This window comes from Frieseomelitta varia, unplaced genomic scaffold (genome assembly GCF_011392965.1).
Source record: "Frieseomelitta varia isolate USP_RPSP 00005682 unplaced genomic scaffold, Fvar_1.2 scaffold_249, whole genome shotgun sequence".
NCBI lineage: Eukaryota > Metazoa > Arthropoda > Insecta > Hymenoptera > Apidae > Frieseomelitta > Frieseomelitta varia.
Window position 1 is genome coordinate 147,444 of NW_025109978.1, and position 14,554 is coordinate 161,997.

General features: G+C 34.8%; 1 protein-coding gene and 1 long non-coding RNA gene across 13 annotated transcripts in view; one reads left to right on the forward strand and one right to left on the reverse strand.

The window, feature by feature from the left end:
- The window catches only part of LOC122528345 (glutamate receptor ionotropic, NMDA 2B), a 206,124-nt gene that overhangs the window by 67,552 nt on the left and 124,018 nt on the right, over positions 1–14,554 (reverse strand). The gene's annotated exons all lie outside the window — the stretch shown is intronic.
- On the forward strand, positions 227–14,328 carry LOC122528347. Its single transcript, XR_006306550.1, has 3 exons — positions 227–481; positions 9,022–9,025; positions 14,316–14,328. It is a non-coding gene; the product is annotated as an uncharacterized LOC122528347 (long non-coding RNA).

The window sequence follows — 14,554 nt, forward strand, 5'->3', positions numbered from 1 at the left end:
TCGTATGCTGAGATTGTGTAAGAATTGATTTGAAGAATCTTCGTTTTTCAAGAATAAATTCAGCACGATGACTGGACACTACTGATCATTTTTATAAATATTCGAAAATGATTAAAGTAAGATGGATATCATTGGCGATAAAATTTTAAGTAACACAAAAAATTAGATAATACCATAAAAAGAGAAAACATACTTTCACTGTAATATTTTATAAAAATTAAGTTGTTGAGAGAATTATTAGATTTAATAAATTTTGATTTTTGAAAACTTTAATTAAAGAAAATAATTTGATCTTTAATTTAAAGTTAATAGAGTAAATTATCTTAGGGATAACGGCGTTATATTTTTTTTATAGATCTTATAGAAAAAAATGATTGCGACCTCGATCGTTGAATGAAGATAAATGTTAAATGTAGAAGTTTAATAATTAAGTCTGTTCGACTTTTAAAATCTTACATGATTTGAGTTCAAACCGACGTAAGTCAGATTGGTTTCTATCTACAAAAATGTTTAAATTATTTGCACGAAAAGACTATAATTTATATATTACAATTTCCCAATACTGTAAAAAATTAAATATAAAAATTAAATATTAGTAGGCAAGTTGTGTAAATTTTGCGTAGGAATCAGTGGTTTTAAGAAACGTGTTTTAACATTTGACAGCGTACAAATTTTTTATTTTATTTTCTATTTCATGATAAAGAAAAAGCGTCTCTGTGGTTTTCCTATACTTGGACTTTAATAAGTCTCACTTCATTCGTAAATTCTTCTTTAGTAAATGTGTCGTCTTTACTTAGACCTGAGCTGAACTCATTTGTCTAACTTTCAGCAGTTTGTCATATATTCTCGAACAAAATATCGCTGAAATAATAAGCTATTGTAGACAATGTTTCAGATCAGCCCGCGACAACAATTAACATTCCATTTCCTATCGGCACTTGTTTACATCTCATTGTACTTTCGAACTTGGAAACTAGAAGTTCGCGGAGGCTCCTATCTTAATTGAATTTCCTCAATTCAACGACTCTCTTCCCGTACTCGTAACGAACGTGTTGCTTCTTAGTAACTATACTAATTCACAGAGACATTTGTATTCATTTATCTACTGTCATGTAATAAGATTCACTGAATCATACGAAGTGTCGGTTATATATGATTACTTCGGCTAAAATTGTCTGGAACGATATCTTTGAAAAGGATTTATTCAATATTCAAATTTCTCCAATGATTGTACTTCGTTCACAAATTTCTTTGATCAGAACGAAAAATCGAATAAACAATTCGAAGTATGTAAGAAAATGTCAATTCTCAAACTGTTAAGGACCAAGCAATGATTTATAAATATATTCGATTTATTAAAATTGTAAGAATTGCAAAATCGTAGAACCTAAGTAAAAAAAGTATTATTGAAAGAAATATGAATTAAATTTCTGAAATTCTTCAGCAAAATTCGGCAATATAAAATAACTGAAAAGAAAATTACGAATGAAATGTTACGTGTAAGATTCACCTTGAATAATTTAATATGTGTCTGCCGTGATTGACCAATTCAATGCAGAAGTTTCATTTTGTCCACAAATTTTCTTAATTGTCGGGGTGAAATGTCTCTTCAATCAAAACAATTACACCCGACGTAAATGTGAAAATTATAGTTCACAGATGATCACCCGCATAATTAGAACTTGGTTATCCAGTCTCGTAGCTGACTATTGTTTCCGGTGTGCACGGTTGAACACCTAACTACGAACGGATTAATCCGGAGCTAATTAGTTTATGCACGTTCGTTAAATTCCCATCGGCCGACGAACTCGCCAAATAAAGTTGCAACGGGATTCCGAAACTCGAAAATAGATCGTTCCGAAATAGGAAAATTGAAACACCATTTCGTTAAGCCAATATCGCTCCGAATAAGATGCCAGTTAAAATACTCCAGTGACGAGGAGCTCAATTGCAGATTTTCCCGCAACTCGGACGATTATCGACAAAAATAGGAAAAACGCGGCGAGGATCCCGCTGAATATGGGGGATAAAATGAAATCGCTGAATCGGTTCTCACTGTAAAATGTAAGCCCAGCGAATGGTTACGTACGTATGAAATTTGAACGCGTTACTTCTCACGTGATCAACAAAAATTTTTCGAACTCGCGAAAATTTGCGATTATTCCCGTGGAGATTGGGGACGTCGAAGCGAATGCATTTAACGTGAAATATCGCATGATACGTTCGCGCGATTTCTCTGAATTTGGGGAAATTTGTTGAGTGCGATACGTGCATGTGAAAGAGTGACGAGCGGAAACTGGGGATTTTTGCGCATTTATAGGAAACTTTCGAGTGCGAAATCGCAGTGCACGTAACGTGAAGAGATGCATAAAATGTGTCAGTACGTAAAATAATTTTCTGGCGAGGTTTTAATTTCTAATAAATTATATTCTCAAAATTACGAATTTCTGCGTAAAAATCCGCGATCCAGCGATGACGTAAAGTTGAATTTAAAACGAATTTGTAATATGAAACTGAAGCTAATAAATTTCTAACAAATATTATAATATGCTATATGTTAATATATACTATTATATTATTATATATTATTATACTAATATATTAATATATATTATTATTATATATTATATATTATAATAATATATATTATTATATATTATAATAATTATTCAAAAGTTGATATTGTACTTTCCTGCAAGTTATTATTAATAACATCTTGCGAAACAATTTTTCGCAAGCCAGAATTACTTAATTGCTAACGTTTAAAATCTATCGTGTGCTTCGACAGTCATTCCGTTTATTTCGCACTTCTATGAAACAAATACGCCGGGCAAATTAACAAAATAACACTCGTCTCGAGTTTTATGAAAATAACGGCGTGTCGAGTCCGACAAAAATTTCATCCGATCGAACCTTGAAGCACGGGACGAGTTTATCGGAAGCTTCGCAGCTTTTTTCCAAATTATCGATCGTTGATTGCGGTACTACGTACCACTGAAATTTATCGAATGTTTCGAAAATGAAAAAAAAACAAAAACAAAAAGAAAATACTTCATCGTGAACGCTTAAACGAATGGGGGCACCGGTGATTTCAGTTTGCATATTCAAATATCTTCCGTTTATATTCACTGTGTATTTAGCGAGAAATTTTTCGCGAAATACAAATTCAACCGGACGGTGCACCGCGTTTGTTCCCGCTGTAATTGCTTTGACGTCGATCTGACAATCATTCGATCGAGCTTAATTGAGCCACGTTTTATATTCAACCTGATTTGATTTTCGATTATCCGAATTGCTATCGCAGTTTTTCTATGCAATAAATGGAAAAAACGTCGAGATAAAATTCACGCTGTGTTTTGTGAAGAAATATTTCATTTGCAGAGCGACAGAGAGATCTTCAATTCAGACGATATATTGTGATCGACATATCGATAGGAAAAAGTATAGAATTAATAGGAAAAGCGAAAGATTATGGTTTCGATTTTCTCGTCATATGAATGTCCCGTCTTAGGGAATGTTATTATACCAGAAACGCTTTTAGTTTCGGAATACATTTGAATAATGTTTGATTTCAAAGTACTCTTTGACGGTCAACCTGCTATTACAGCTGGTCCCACTAAAATTCATGGACCACAATCCTAATTTCCATAACATACATAACCGTAGCGTCCACCAGACCGGGATATCGTGCTTTACCATCTCACTTTCGGCGTTTTATTTGACATTGAATTATCGTCACAGTCGTGAAACGTCAAATCCCTCAAATGAGTTTTGAGCAGTATCGTATATGATGGATATTAACTTGCGCGTTTTTGTATCTTTAATTTTCCAAGCTATAATTTTAAACGCGTTACTACTAAATTTGAAATGATGGAAATTTCACAATTCCTGACAATCTTTTCTGAAAGTGGAAATATTTCAAAGGCGTCAAGATTTTTGTTCTCTTCGATGAAACTGGTATTTTTAGTAGTGTTACACGTACTAATTTATGCATGCATTTAAAGCATCTGAGATTTTATCTAAGGGAAATTAGTTTGACGCATTAACCTTAATGTTCCCTCTTTAGCATTCTAATAGAACGGTGATGGTAGGTAACAGCGGCAGAGGTAAATATTGCATCGAAAATCAGCAAATAAAAGTTTCAGGTAGCGCAACATTTTGTTCAAATATTTCCAAATTTCCGGCTGTTCAATATTTGCATAATGTTATAACGAAGTATCGAATCTCTTCAACTTTATGTTCTGCCAATATGTATTTTAAGTTCTCCCTCGGAAAGGCTAACTTCCTTTCAATTTTTTAAATATTTGCCTTATCTTTCGAATTGTGAATTTTAATTTTGAATTCCACATTCTCAAAAGTTTGATTTAACTAGCAAAGAATTACATCGACGATAAGATTGTTCCAATTTATACTCACTACAAATATTTCTCTTAAACCGAAATTTACGTAAACCAGCCCACCGATAATTATTCAGCAAAATGTAAGCATCGCCACGAATAAAAACTTTCATCTTTCTTCCAAAAACCTAGAATCTTAATCTCGTTATACCGTATCAATCTTCCTTGAAATGAAGCTTCGTTACGAATAGAACTTTGTCCCAATTTGTCGCTTGAATTTCTTTGAAATCACTGTCCTATCGGGATAACTCCATCGTGGAAAAAAATTCCACGAAACGAATAAACTATATAAAACTATACAGGAGGAGACAGAAGTACATCTGTGTAAAAGTGAAAAAACGATCGCCAACTACAATTTCAGATGGCTAGTAACCTCGATAAACGAATCTACGGACAATTGTCTCAGAAACGATCGAACAATAGTACGAACAATAACCTGGGTCTTTCTATTCTTCAATAAATACACTTCTCTCATCTTGATATTATAGCCTTGATATTTTTCTTTCGTTTCAACCAATTTGACTCTCGAATGAATCTCCGTGAAATCATTGTCAAATAATTTTTTATAGAAACTATACACGAGAAGTATAGAAATATTCTCAGATAACAATATATACCTGTTCTTCGTGAGTCACGTTGTTATCCACATAAAGTCCTAACAAATAGTTGATTAGATTGCTTATTGTTAGTTTGCCCTTTATAGATACTTGCCCTTTAAATAACCTATAGATACTTTTAGAAATGGAGAAGAATATCATCTAGTATTGCAAGTTTTCAGCAACAGCCAAAGTCTATTGAAGCAATCCCCACAATAATTGACGAAGGACTGTCCCTGCAATATTTTTATACTATATCGATAACTCGGAAATTAAGCTTTTTGTCGCAAAAAGGTGAAAACAATGTCTCTATAAAAATACGAAATTTTTAGTTATTAGCTGGTAATCTCTAAAATAAAGTGGCTGTAATTAAAACGATCAGATTGTTCGACCAAAAATACTACTTTCAGTTGAAAAATTAGAAATCGCTCCAACTTGATTGAAATGATGCCTGCACAAGCAATTTTGAAGTTAATCAATTTACGATTCGGATTAATCCGATACGATTACTGTTTGATCAAGAGTAATGATCGTTCAATGTCCAATGAACGCCTAAACGAATCTACGGACAGTCGTTTTAAAAAAATCGAAACGTCGCTACGAAGGTTTCTCTCTTTAACAAATACATTTCTCATCCTTGTTGTGCAATCGAACAAATCTCTTCAATCTCTCATCCCTCAATTTTTCTCCGTATGAAGCTTCGTTGCGACTGCCGGTTTGATTGCTCGAATTTCTTCGGAGACCGCAGTGATATCTGGACCCCGACCACGAAAACAATTTGACGAAACGAATAAAACTGTACACGCTGCTGCTGTTAACAACCGTCTCGTACTTTCACGTGGTAAACAGCACACTGATGAAACAGCAGGAAATCCCATTCCGGATTTAATTAGCCGTGTCCCCACTGAATGGTGAATATAATCGCGGCCATCGAGTCACCCAGGACGAGTAAAACGTCGACTTCTGGACGGTGGTCGCTGATTGGAAATCGACAGGCACTGTGAAATTGAAGTCGAAAACTGCACGATGAATCCTCGTACTGCAAGTGAGTACCAGTGCTAGTTTCCTCAGGAAAACGACGAACTGGTGTTACTCGTCGGAGGGACAACTGTCCGATTCGATTTGCGGATCGTTGACAATTGAATTGATGGAATGGATTATCGTTTGAAATGGGTGGTTTCTAGAACGATTTTTGGAGCAGAAACTGGTCAGAAGATGATCTGAGACTCTATTGGAAGGATGAAATAGAAATGATTGAATTGACAGAATTATTAAAGTAATCAATTGTATATTCTACAAGATTAAATTACTGGAGTAATTTAATTTTAGAAGAATAACATTCGATTTTGTTTAACAATACTGACTAATAAATAAACGAACGACTTAATTTTAGCTGAAATATTATGTACGACGAACGGGACTTCGTTCCATCATGATTCCGTACATCATTCTTCATTATCTTCAAAGAGAACAAACCGTCACGTGATAAAATCACAAGATTAATGCCGAGATTAACGTTAAATCCTAATATTTCTAATTAAATCCTAATATTTCTAATTAAAAAGAATTGAAGAATTCGAGTGTCCAATGAAGTCGTTCGACGCGAATACATTAAACTTTGGAAATTGAATTTATTTTATCATCCCAGTGGAGTTACGGCCCGGGGTTAATACGGTATCGTGGTTTTTAACGGAGGTCGTAAAAGTGAAAGTACGGGTGAATAGGGGAGTGAAATCAGGTCCATTAGGAGAACCCTCGGTTCGTCGAAGATCCGCCATTTCGCTAACCACGTTTGACCGTAGGCGAGTGATAAAGCGTGTGGAACGTAAAACAGTAGAAACGAATGAAAAAAAGAAGAGCAGAAGGGAGATTTCTTTTTTTTTTTTTCGTAGAATAAAAGCACTCTGAATCGTTAAAGAAAATTGGAAAATCGAAAATTCATCGAAATAATAGACAGAGTGATTTATTGTAAAATATCTTCTAAACCATTAGGTTTAGGACCAATGTGACTTAATACTTTTTTTTTTTTTACTTGGAATTTAATATTCCTTCGATTAATGATAAAGAATAATACATGGTCCAATTAAAAAAAATAAAGACGACCTTGGAAATATGGAATCCCTTCAATACACACAAAAAATTGATACGCCATATCATTTTGTTTTCCTTGAAATCATACAACTTGCGTGTTATAATAATTTTTCATTAGATACAATTTAAAAGTTCTTTCTGGTGTGCAAGTTACATGATTCTCCTTGCATCAATGACAAAATTTGCAGATGACACGATAGAACGCAGTTGCATCTTTATGCCCTAATGTTATAAGAGGGAAAATGTCACTTATCGTTTGCTACGAAATTCTCACAGAAGTGCGAACGACAGTTTAATGTACAATTACAAATCGTAATGCATTTATTACACAACAATTATTACATTTGTAAATGTACTTTTCCTTAAAATTACTACACGGCAGATTAATTTAGAAAGTTCAAATATTGAATGACAATTTAATAAAAATTTAAGATAACAGACATGCTTTTCTACATATGTACAAACGTATGTAGAAAAAAAAAAAAACATGTTGACTAAAGTCCGACTGTCCATTGTCAAAGGATTACGTTACAAGTTGCTGGGAAAGTGATACCAAATCTGCTACGATACTACGTCGCGGATGCTGTTACAGCAACAAAACGAAAGAACAATTAACCACTCGAGCAACTTCTTCCACGGAGGCACAATTCGTGCAGTCGCTTCGTTGAACAATCGTGCACTCGACGTGGAAGCACTCATTCATCGTTGAACCACCATTCTGTCGTGAGTGAAAAGAGTGGTTCGAACTCCGTAGGAGTATTACTTCGACGAGGTCGTTCGTTTCCTTCCGATTCTATTTGCCGTTTCTCGTCGGTCCGGGGCCGCACGGTTCGAAGGTTTGGGTTCCGAGTCGTTTAATTACTTCCACCAGTCAGGTGAAAACGCGTGTCTACCGAGACGGAAGGAATTTTTCTGGTAACGTCGTATCGGACGTACTCGATGATACAGTTGGAGATTCGTGACAGCAGGAACGACGAAACAACGCGATTCGAAGGACGTAATTAGAATCGTTACGGCGTGGAACGACGTCTGAGGAAAACGAACGTTCCTCTCGAGTGACCTTGTTTTCTGTTACGCCAGTAAGATAATTCGAATAGGGAAGCTCGACTTTCTTTTCCCCGGGATTCATCTCGAGTATCGCTTTTTGATTCAATCGAGAAATTATGGAGAAGTTGGCGTGAATTGTTGTGAAAGAGACGATACAACGATGTCCCATTTTATGAAAGGTTAATATTGAACAATAAAGAAGTAAAAGAAAGTTATGTCTGATCAGTTGAAACTTGGTCGGTTGAGTTTTATTATCTTGAGAAAAAAATTGATTTGTTGGTGAAATTGGTTGCTGATAAAATTATTAGAAAAGAACGTGCAAGGGGAAGAATTTCAGTTCAATTTCTTTTTGAAGAAAAGAGAATTTTCGGGAAAAATTTGTTGAAATCGGTTGGAATTTATCAAGGGTTTCTTTTGTGATTAATAAAATTTATAGGGAGAAGAATCGTTCAATCTTATAAGAGATTAATATTGGACAACAAAGAAGTGAAAGAAAATTATCTTTGGTCAGTTAAAATTATCGATTGATAGTTTCGTCATTTTTGAAAAATTGGTTTGTTTTAAAATTTCATTTGAATGTTTGAAACGCAATGCATGTATTTTATCAAGATTTTTACTCTCGTCTCGATTCTACGATGACGCTTTGTAATTCTCAACGAAACATAAAAAAAAAAAATTGTAAGTTGCTAAGAGAGTTGAAGTATGAAGCAGCAGCAAAAAATTTATTAGAATGTAGGATGAAATGGTCGACAGTAATTTTCGTGTCGTTACATCACATAGTGGTGTGTTACTTTTTTCCCCCTTTTTTTAGAAGAGTGAGTTAATTTTATGAAATTGCAACTTGCTTTGACCGCTTGGTTATATATATGGTCATATAGTACATGTAAAAGGATTGTAAATTTGTATTTCTTTATTCCAATTCTACAACCTTTCGACTAATTTTGACCGCAATGTATAAAATTATTTCAACGAATAAACAATAACTATTCTATTTATCCACAAAATATATCCATGGTTTTAAATTCAAATTAAATTTTAATTAAATAAAAATGTTTTAACAAAAAATTTAATTACCTTTTTGTGAGATCTGAGATTTCAAAGGATAATGTTAAACTATCGAGGAAGAAAATTAACGGATGTATGTGAGGTGCACGGTCTGTAACGATGATCAAATAAAATCCATTGTATAAAACCTGAAAATCGTGATACATGAGGGGGAAAGTTTCTCGAACGATGGAACGTTGGAAAAGAGTAGCGACGTCTACTGTCTACCATGAAATTTACCGCGAACCTATAAAAGTTGCGCAACTTAACACTGACATTATAACTTGAGGTTAAGTTTCAAAATGGTAATGAAAATCTTCGAAGCACGAACCATGTTGCAAGATAACGTTGGCAGCCTGTCAACTAGAAAAAAATCTAGCTAGAGACAAGTTAACGAGTCATAAATCAATTTTGTAGAAATTAAACGTTTAAATTCTTTAATATTTACAAGACGTACTTTGAATTTTTATCATATTTAAATCACTATTGCGTTCAATTTTGTGGAAAATTTTGTTAATAACAAAAGTTAAATCTTAATTACTTTGAAGCAGAAGTATTGACAGAGTTATATTAAAGATTTTATGTCGGTATTAAAATTATTTTGAAAAATAACTGTAATTTAAATTTAAAGATATTAGTTGTTAGTAATCTGTAAAAAGTGGATTGTAAAAGGGACACCTTAAATAAAATTTGACGTCTGACTTCTTACTCTATATACTACATAAACTTTTCAACAAAATCTCTAACCATAGTACTATCTGTCTTGATAAAAATTATTTTCAATCGAAGAGTTAGAAACAGTGAGAAATACAGTGTCTGACCAGCTATCCGATCTTCTACTGAAATTTTCTACAAATCCATTCAAGTGTAATATTCAGTTTGAGCTGAAAAAAATTGAAACTACAACTCGCGCAATCGAAATAAAACAGAACTAAAATAACCCAAGATATTTTCCTCGTTCGTACGAAACGACAAATATATACAAGATAGAAACCAAAATTTTGCCGCGAGATGGAAATATAATACTGCAGCAAAGAAAGAAAGCAAACTCGTGGTAACAAAGTACAAACAATCTAGACTCTCGGAAACAGAACAGAAATACTGTAACAATTTTCTAGTCTTTCGTCCAGGATTTTCAAGCTTAAATATTCTTATAAAAGAAAGAAGAAAAAGAAAACAAAAACAATCTTCAAAGCGCGTACAAGAAGAACTGCAAAAAACAACGATAAAATCAGCGATTAAATTTAGAAGAAAAGAGAGAAAACACCAAATTAAACACTACTAAAACACGAGAGAAATGGAAATGGTAAATAAACGGTCTGAAAACGAGTGCGAAGAAACGAAAAAACGAATCCAGCCGTGAGAAACAAATTATTCAACGCTGAAAACAGAACTGTGGAGGCAAAAGAAACCAGCGAGGCAGCATTGAACATGGAAAAAAAATTCTTTTTCCTTTACACAGTGATTATGCCGTTATTTGCATTAGGGTCATTTGATATTGAATTCTGGTTTGATAAGTGTTACCAATTTTATGATTCATAATTAATTACAGTGAGAAATTTCTTGAGCGTCTGACTGGTTACTCATTCTTCTACTTAAACTGTCTGCAAATATAGAATCGAGACGAACCTCTCTAATATTTTCGAAACATCGAAACATTCACGTTATCGGAACAGAATGTCTCTTAGTAACAATAGCAATCTACAGATATTCTACGCCATGGTGTTAAATAGAAACGAACAAAAGATATTTGGCCGTGAAAGTGTGAAATTTATTTCCACAGTCAAGACTAAACTAAATTAACCGACACGCTAAAGAGGGCTGAAGCAGTCTCATGGAAGACAAAGTGATTCAACAGAGAAAACAGAGGGAAGAAGAATTCACACGATGGTGAATGCGGCGCTTACGAGGGGGCGAAAAAAAACCAGCGAATCAACGTCTGAATGGGAGAAAAGATTTCCCGCTTAATTACGCCGCGTTTACATTAGGATTATCCGCGAGGCGGCCGAAATCCTGCGGTCTGCGGTGCGCCGTCGCAATTAAATGGACATTTTTAATCTCGGCCGACCCGAATCCTCGTCATTCACGCCGCGTGAGAACGATCCTTTCGTTCACTAGGATGAAAACGAAGAGCGACCAACGTGGCGCCGCTTTCTGAAAAGAGGCGTTGCTCTCTGACGAAGTCTCGCTTTGGCGAGCGAGCTGCGTCTGGCAAGAGATTAGACACGTGAATTAGTTGAATGAGTTAGCATCTCGAACCTGAAAACGCGCGAACAACAGAGGTTCCCTTTGGGGTATTAAAGGCCATTCAATTCTTCGAGGCTGAATGAGAGTACGTGTAAGACAGGTTGAATGAAGCGGGAAATACCGGGATTTGTACGCTAGCTTTCGAGGTGAAGTATCCTCGGTTGGGAATTGTTCGTTCTTGATGTTTCCACCGCTGTTGAAGTATTTATGTACTTAAGATAGATTTGGGACGCTGTCAAGGAAATGTGAATGGAACGCGCACGTCGCGAAAGAGATGGATCTTGCTTTAAGAATGAAAATATACGACTGCGGTGCTCTTCGTCGTATATTGGAATTTTTTTTAGTCGACTCTTTCATGGAAATTGAGAAATTTCCATTATTCGAACGACACAATGTGTACCGGTATGATTTTCGTAATTGTTTGTTTGTGATGAACATTTTGAACAATACAAAAATCACTTCTTACTAAAATAAATAAAACTCCTTTATCACATATTTTTTTAAATTTGTCTTTTTACAGATCGAAGTACACTAATTTAAGTTCACGCTTGAATTTTAATTTACAATTAATAAAATTAGTTTCTTCTTATATTTCGATGTTTTATCAAAAAAGAATAGGTGGGAAGAAACTTGTGGCCCACTCTGTATATCTGTAACATTTCAGTCTTTAGGCTCAAGTTCAGAGCGCCATTTAATTGATCGATAAATGAGAATACTTAGAGAGAATCTTAGAGAATACTTAATAACAAATTTTTGAGTCAAGAAAATATGAGAAAAATCGGTAGGCACAAATAACTGTACCCTGCTCCACTTTTTTTTTTTTTAAAGAACGAATCGTTTCACCAACAGTTCTATAGCAGCGATTAAAAACCACCGGTGGCCCAAGCAACAGACGACCCAGATATATCCCACAAAACGCCTTGTTACTCGTTTGCGCGCAGATTTACGAGGCCAGGCCACAAAACTACGCCGAGACATCCGATGGACATGCGAGAGCTGCTCGTGAAATTTCTTTCGCCGAGAGAGAATCCGGACGTTCGTCAGCGAGCCGTGAATAAACGTTTGAACGCAACGGAAATTAAAACGGCCGCCTTTATATTGCAGCTTGGGGAACATAATGGCGTGAACCGGTACACGACAATTTTTTTATAAAAGAGCCTGTCGATTGCCGGTGAACTTGAACAATTTGGAACTTCAATGAATTTAATCCAACGAATTTAATTCATCTGTGTAAACGTAACAGATCTCAATTCTCAAAATTTTTCGATCTAAATCTAAAGTTGCTCGAAAAAAAGATTTTCGATAAAAAGATAATTATTTGGAGACCATAGGTTGTAATGCCGATGTAAAAATCTCAGATTACAGACGTCTGAAGATTCTCTTCGAATTGTACGAATTGTTCGAATTGTACTGTATCATTTTAAATTCTCATATCCTACGTTTACATACATACATGAACATAATATAATTTACGCAAGATGTTAATTGCAAACGTGCTTCATTGTTGAAATACCAATGCCAAGACAACACGAATCATTGAATTACAATAAAATTTTGTCTGTATTGAGTGCTATTCATTTGAACCAAATTTTAATTTAATTAAATCAACGCAAACTATAACATCCTCCCTTATGTAAATCTCCATTAAGCAGAATACTGTTCGCTAATAACAAATAATTGTCTAATTATTAGTAACATTCTGCTCTGATAATTTTGAATATTGAGAAAGTCCTATTATGATACGAACTATACTTCCAACGAACGTTCTACCAATCTTCAAGCTTTCTGTAAATGTAAAAGTCACATTTGGACAAAAAAATATGACAGAAATCTGAGACAACGAAGGTCCAAAACGTCAGTCAAAGTTTCACGAGGTTTACGCACTTTAGTTTCGATTCAATCGCCGTATCGAGAAAGATGGAAAGTCGCTTACAGTAATGGATCTCACTGTTTCAATCGACGCCACCTTTGGAACCATTTTATATCAGCTCGCTACTCACTATACCGAGCACTCGGTACGAACGATGACAATTCGCGCGTGTTCCAACGAAGATTCACGACGAGAATCAATATAGGGTCTAGGCAGAGAGTGTGTGCCTGGATAAATACGACGCCGGACGTTAATTAAACGTCAAACGCATCCATTAGAAAACAAAGTTTCTCTCTCTCTAGTCGGAACTAAAAGCCGCCGAATTTCCAACGAGATCCGCCTGTATTTTAATATTTTCAGTGTGGAAAGCATGTTTCGATGCTGTTCGAGCTTTGAATGGACCGAATTCCGAATTTTCCAAAGGACGTTACAGACTTTGTAAATTTCCGGACGATTTGAACGATGTTTTGTAAATTAGACTGAAGTATATTGCAGTTGGACGGCAGATGTCACGATAAAAATATTTTAAGGCGAATAATTTCTATTTGACAGGACTGGAACGCTACGACGATATTATAATTGCACCAAACTGTAATTTAACGTAGACAGTATATAAAAGTTAAACGAACTGATATCATTTCTATGCTGATGTTATTTGATATTATTTTATATAATATAATATCTTATTTGTGTATTATTTATAGTGTGTGATATTTCAAACTGTAATCTTGGATTGGAACGAACAAGTGCGATAAGAAATATATTCGGAAAAAATGCGATTTCTTCTGTTTAACGCGATGAAGACGTATGAAATCGATCGAAAGTTTGAGTGGAATGGAACTGCAACTTCCGCTTATCTGTCAGCTGACTCGATCGAATGAAATACTGGAACTATCGACAAATTCTTTGGAGCCAATTTCTTAAATCGTATCTTTTGTGCCCAACCACGGCCACTATCTATCAAGGAAGATCTGTAGTTCAATTAAGTCGATCAAGGGGAACGTTCTGGGCCATTAACAAAAGTGAAAAGTCGAAGTAACGTAGCAGAGACACAGCACGGACATTTAAGAAAATGTCTGACGCAAAATTTATATATTAGAGGTGCAGAATTTTACTTAAAAGTTAATACAGTTTTAATCTATAATATAATCTCTAGCGTTATTATCAATCTTTGCCCATCTATCTGACAAACTTTCCACTCCCTTTTTATAAAATGAGAGTCATTTTGAAGTAAAAAGCGAACGAAGGTCTTCCAGATTGTA